Source organism: Morone saxatilis, unplaced genomic scaffold (assembly GCF_004916995.1).
Source record: "Morone saxatilis isolate NCDOM2014 unplaced genomic scaffold, NCSU_SB_2.0 Contig10, whole genome shotgun sequence".
Taxonomy (NCBI): domain Eukaryota; kingdom Metazoa; phylum Chordata; class Actinopteri; family Moronidae; genus Morone; species Morone saxatilis.
In genome coordinates this window covers 15349699-15356812 of record NW_023339652.1, presented here as the reverse complement: position 1 = coordinate 15356812, position 7114 = coordinate 15349699, and positions in this window count along the sequence as shown.

Sequence of the window (7114 nt, the reverse complement as noted above, 5' to 3'; positions counted from 1 at the left end):
AAAAAAAAATAAAAAAAAAAAACAACCTTAACAACCACATTTTTTAACCATAACCATGTAGTTTGTTGTGACACGGCCGCCATCTTGCCCCGAAGCTGCCAGAGTCTTTTATTTTGTTCATTAATCTAACCTTCACTGCTCTCGGGGAGCTTAGGTCGTCACGTGGTTCCACGAGGTTTGTCCTCTCTCGTTCAGCTTCCTTTAAAACTGGGTCAGTAGATCAGTAGAGCAGCGCTGCCTTCACTGTGCAGCAGAGGGAGGCAGTCGCTCCCCGCCGCTCCCCGCCGCTCCGGGATCACACCCAGAGCCACTGCAGTAATGTCAGCCATCCCAACTTTGTGAAGCAAGCGCCACAACGTTATTAACACTGAGTCCAATACCAAAGGCGCTTTAGAAAGTTATAAGACAAAAACCAGAACAACTATTATTATTATTATTATTTAGTAGGCTTCGACGGTGCCATAAGTGTTAAAAGTACCTGTTTAATACAATACAATGGGAACATTATGAGGTGCAATATTATTATTCAAAATATTTATTCAGTTCCAGCAACACACTAAAACTATATTGGGATATTAAATTGATAATAGCCACCCACATATCTTTAAGATAGTCTATTAAAATATACTAAAAGTGCATTAGGGGTTAGGGTTAGGGCACCATAAATTCATGATTACCTCTGTTACCCACAAAAGCACTAAAGGAATATTTTATTAGGCTATAGAATGTAAAGTGAATGTAAATTGAATGAAGTATTTTCTATTTTGCTTTGGTGTTCTTCTGTAGAATTGCAGTAAAGGTCAGAACCTGATCAATACTGTAATGAAAGTGTTTTTAACAATTAGGTTACAAGTAAAAGCAGAAATCTTAATGGAAAAATAAAAGATCAAAAGTACAAATTTGAATTAAAGTATTAGTTTCAAGGTTGTTTACACTGAGATGTTGTATTAGCCTTTAGAATGTTTTACATATAAAATCTTGCAAAAAGAAAAAAAACACTCACTGAATGACAATATTCAAATTGAATTATTGTTTAATATGTATATAGTATAATATAATATATTGTTACATAAATGTTGCAAACTGCATTGCATCCCCCTATATTTCCATTAAACTTGACTACAGACTTTTAAATACAATATTTCAAATAAAGCCTCCTTTAAAGGGGTTGACAACTCTGCATTTGAAGTAAATTTAGTATTTAAATAACAATTTCAATGACACAATAAATACTGTTTCTTACTGTGTTTACTCTGTAATCTTGTTCTAAAATGCCTGGCTCACTGTATGTTTCTGGGTATACGCCTTTATAACTTTCATAGTCCGTATTTATATTCTTATGTGTACATCTGCAGCTCCCTGCCTAACAGTCAAATACAATTGCATGTGCTTTGTAACACAATATGCATTGTGCTTTTTGTGAGGAGTTGCAGTAATTGTAGGTCAGCCAACCAGAAATAACCTGGAACATACTGTACTGTAACTGTAGGATTTAAGGCTTTGCGCCTTCTCTGCATCAATCTAAAACCACAATACTTGTGGTTATGTTCCTCGATGGAAGCAGAGAAACTGAGCTCTGGCATAATGCGACTATATGAATGTCTCAGGTGGATCACACAGTAAAAAATCAGATAATTACTCACCTCAAGCTGAGGTGAGAAGACACTTGGAGTCAATTGGCAGCTATAGATGTGTCAGCCATAATGTTATTTCTATGGAATATGTTCTCTGTCATGTCTGCCAGTCTTTTTTATTAGCTCCTGTCTTGTCATGTCATAAAATTGTTGTCTGTTGAGTGTTAATGCTTTTTATTAACCTGCAACCACAAAAACTACACATTCTGCAGGAAAGAGACAGAGATAGAAAATAAAATAATAATATAGAATAATAAAATACATACAAAAAACCCCAGTAAGTTGACATCTATAAAAGAAACATAAATGGAGATCTGACACAATGTAGAGCAGCCCTGTCTCTGATCCCCGTGATGAGCCAGCAGGAGGAAGAGTTGTACAGTCTTATTGTCTACAGCGCTCCTTAGTGCAACTTAGTTGTAACAGTCTGTTGCTAAAGCAGCTTCTCTGCCACAGTGTCATGTAGGGGACGGGAGGGGTTTACATAATGGCCAGGAGTTTGGTCCTCTTCCTCCAGATATAATCCTACTGCAGTATTTCTAATACTGCTGTTGCTGTCACTACTGCTGCTACACCTACTCGTACTGCTTCTACTGTTACTACTGATTTTACTATGACTGCTGCTGCATTTACTACTCATGCTAATACTCCAGTACTGTAACCTACTGTATTGCTACAACAAATGCTACTACTCCCAGTACCACTTTTACCACAACTTCTACAACTATACAGTTGGATACTGAAACAACTGTTCAATAAGTATAACAATATAACAATCTCAATATTGTTGACATTACAGCATACATGTTTACGGATTATAACGACAACTGACAAAGATTACTATTAGTAGTGTATATAGTAGATTATTATATAAATAATAGTAGCAGAGATATAGGCATTGTATTGGCAGTACAACTAGCAGCATCTACCGACAGGATCAGAGGCTTGGCCTGACTCAGTGTGTGAAACTGTGTCTCTATCAGTGACATTCTGTAGGTGAGTCAGACTCTTCAGGTGCTGCTGTTGGTTGAAAAACCATTTAGTTTACAGTGGAGATTTGTCCTCATTTTGTGTCTCTTTGTAATTATTTTGTGTTTCTTTGTGGTTTGTTCTTATCTCTTTGTGGTTGTTTTGTGTGTCTTAGTAGTTATTTTGTGTCTCTTTATAGTTATTTTGTGTCTCATGGTAGTTGTTTTATGTGTATCTTTATGGCTGTTTAAAATCTTGACAGTTATTTTATGTCTCTTTGTGGTCATTTTGTGTCTCTTTGTGGGCATTTTGTGTCTCTTTGTGGGCATTTTGTGTCTCTTTGTGGGCATTTTCTTTCTCATTGAAGTTATTTTGTCTCTCTGTGGTCTCTTTGCCCTTTAGCCCCGCACCTGTCTCCCAGCTTGTTGTTGCATTTAACAAACAAAACGTGGCACCGTAGTTGCTGAATTCATGATTAAAGCTGCAGATTATAAAACCAGTTTCCTTAACAGCATAATGACTAACTAATAACTACACATCTTTGACAGTTTAGGTGAGGGAATTTTAAGCTCAGTGACTGATTGTTTCTTGCCAAAATCTTTTTTATCAAGGAACTAAATATTTTCTAATGCAGTTGTTAATATTCTTTTGATAGTCAGTTAATCGTTTTAACATTTTCTATTTTCTGACATTTTATGGACCAAATGATCAATCAATAAAATAATCAAGATTAATTAATAATGAAAATAACTGTTAGTTGCAGCCCTAATTACAGTGTTACCAATAATCAAATTCAGAAAGCTGCTGTTTTCACACTTTTTTGTGACAAATTGTATGAAAAAAGTCTGGACAAAGGAAATGTGATTTAATTTTGAAAAGTAACAGATGATGGTGCAGTGACCCCAGAGCAAGGTAGTCACTGTTTACATCCACTGGTACATTAGTGGTCTGCACATGGAGCACTAATGGACTAAGAAACTACAAAGGGTGACAATCCTGGCGCTGTTGATGGATCTTATAACTTTGGCCTTGAAACAGCCATCTGTGTTGAGTATCAACAAAGGAAGTGTCCTTGTATGTTTGAACCTGACAGTTTTGCAAAATATCTATGAGAATACAGACAATCCATCCTTTGAAAAACATGCTGTTTGAGCCAGAGAGGATTTATGCTCAGTGTTTGTAGGTTGAAAGAATATAAGGATGTTATAAGGATGAAGATGATCCGATATTACACTGCTACTGTGTATGTTTGTCCCAATTACTGTGTCTGGATAGTTGATATGTTTTCTATCTTGGCCAAGGTATTGATCTAATGAGTGGCATCCTGTAGAAACAATATAGAGTTGATACGCTTCTGCATCTTGGAGTGAGAGGAATGGAAGCCAGTTGCATTAATAGGCTGCAATGAGGCCAGCTTTAGAAAAGTCACACCATACCTCACTCATATAGATGTGTGCATTGGGTAGATTGTTTTAGTTTTACAAAGTTAACAATAAAAACGTGTTCAGTTTCAATGGTGAATACAGTGTCATACATGCATCATTATACAACACAAGGTTGTACAACAAAATGAAAGTTTGCCGTTCCTTCATGTGACAAACATCCAAACAGATAATTCAATTCACATTAGAATAACATATAAGATAAAATAAAACAAAATATAAATATAGTTATTTGTGTGCATAAAGTATATACAAACACGTATACACCCAGGAAATACATTTTTTGAATTTGCGTTTAGGGAAATATAAACAGATGAAATTTGGTTTTCATCTTCACATAAAAAGCTAGACATTTGGGAAACATATATATGTATGAAAAGCTTTATATCTGTACTTTATTTGTTTAAAAGGAGACTGACTGCCCTCATTTGAACTTTTCTTACTGTGTCTGTAAGAAAATACAGAACAATACAGCTCCTCATATGCATTTGTAATTTGTAGAAGGGAATGTTTGTGTTTGTGCATGTATTTACAAAAAAGTAAGCCATGTAAAGCATAAATACTCACTCTAATTATTGTACATGTATTGTTCATGAATGTATTAATTGTCTATAATATTTTATGAGTAACGGTACATTTCTTTCTCTACTGGGTAAACTTTTTCCATGTAGCCCCGTGACACCAAAATGTTCAAATGTACTAAATATTTTGAAAACCATACTCCGGTGTTTAGTTGCAGAATCAAGTAAACACAGATGTAACTCTCGTACCTTCATACATATTTAACTTGGAATACTTTTGTCCCAGTTTTTTTTTTTATTAAAAAACATTTGCACATGTGTAGTCAAACCTTAAACCCAGCTTGTATCCAGATCCTTGCTCTGGCTGTTTAGCTCAGACTGTCACTGTAATATATGCTGTTTGGACACACGCTAAACATTCCCTGCTAACCTTTCACAACCTGTTATTGTGTGCTTTTACTGTAACTCGGGTCTGTGTCTGTGAGCTCTGCTTTTGTGGAGTTTCTGAGCTCGAAAGAGGACTGAAATGAGCTGTCTGCATAAATCTAGCATTGTCTTATATCCTAAACGTATGTCAAAAGCTAGTTAGAGATTGGCACATGCTTCAGATTTACTGGCTTTCAACTGTGCAGTTGTGGCTCCATATGGAATTTATTGTTCATCTTGCTGGTCTTGCTTTTTTGTTAGAATTCTAGTATTTGTGTTTTTATTGCTGAATTTACTCATTTGTACTGTATTAAATGAGGTTACTGCATTTACTTGTGTTCTAGTGGATTTTTCCTGGCAATACATCATGTCTATAATTCAAGTTAGGTCATCTATACTCTACTTTCCACAACCAAATACCTTGAAGTTATTCAAGTGGGATAAAATGTGCACTTATTAGAGGATGTACAGCCGTGACGAACTGCATGTGTAGGTCATGTATTTTTCCTCAAACTGAGTTTGTCACACTCCTCTGCATCTCTCCCATGGGTGGTGGTCTGTGTTTTATTGTGGTCTGCCAGTTTGAGTAATATGGTATGTCATGTGCTGCCCTGCAGGCTTGGCCTCTCGTCAGCACTCTCGTCACGACCGGAGCCTTTTGGCTCGGGGTGTGACTCAGAGCGTGGCGGTCTATACGTGCTCTCGGCACAGCACAAAGCAGGCACTGTACCTTCCTAGATGGCACGTTTTAGCCAGTCAGCTGGCAGGGGCCGGTACATAGGTACCCAGGGAAAAAAATCATGACTAATAAGGAAACAGGAAAAACTGTGTGACGTTGGAGGCGGTGTGTTGTGCAGCATCAGCGGTGGAGAGCTGTGGTGGGTGGAAGGGAGAGCCGGCAAGCGCTCGCTCCCAGTTACCACTTTTGCGTCAGTGATGACCCACTAAACTCCTCTGGAAGGATTAAAGGAAATGTAGTCAATATCACTGAAGTTCACTCCACTGCTGATTGAATTGTAAAAGCTGTGCCTGTTTGTCAAAGCTTGCTGTGTTTGTTTGTGAGGTTTGACTTTTCTACCTGAGGAAAGGGTCACTATGACCTCTCAGATACGCTTCCCTCAACGGTTTGTTTCTAGGTTTTTCCTTTTAGGACTCTTTCTATAAAGTGTGCAAACGTTTTTAGGCGCCCAAGCTTATATTATAAAACCAGCAGAGAAATATGGGTTCATTATGAGAAGTTTGCCATTATTATCAATTACTTTTCCTCCTTTAGTGAGACACCAGGAGAATGTGGGTCGGTCACGGTCACAAGCTTTGTTCACTTTTACTTTTTGTACAAAATGGATGTCACAATTTAAAATATGAGAGTGAAGTAGGTCACTGTTACAGCATTATATAAGTGTTAGGTAAGACGAGCCCAAACCCCATTTACTCTCACGTGCATTTTAAACTGACAAAATGCAGATCATAGCTGGCGGTTTGGCGCCATTCAATGGCAACCGTCAGCCAGTGCACCGATAGTTCGCCTAGAAACAGATGACTGCAGAGCAGACTAAGCCGAGGCATTTTAAGTGTGTGTGTGTGTGTGTGTGTGGGGCAGGGAATGTTGGTTTGGCAAGAGACTAAATAGACGAAAGTGAAGAATTCTGGCAGTCGTGCACTCAGAAATGCTTTTGGCAGGCACGGGTCAGCTTTTAAAGAGGCGTATGCCTTTTTCCACAGTGAGATAAACATTCCTGAGTGAGATATCAGGCTTTTAAAAATAATCGCCACCCACCACTGCAAACACATTTATGAGTCATCCTGATTGTTTGCTCACAAAAACGTTGTGCTTTTGAGGACAAAAATTATTTTCAAATATTGGTGCTAAAATGACCTAATTTTCAAAATAAATGTAAAAAATTATAGCCGTGATAGACTACTTTGTGATTGGCAAATACCGATCTACTGTATGTCTGCTTTGTAGGACGTTCAGGAAAGAAAAGAAAGGCCATAATAATTAGTAATTGTTTGGTCAATGTTACTTTAATAAATAAAGAAAACAAGTTAATTGTAAATAGTAAAATCTAAATCCTGAAACCAAAAGTCAACATTACTTAAGTTAAAGGTCTAGTGTGTAACA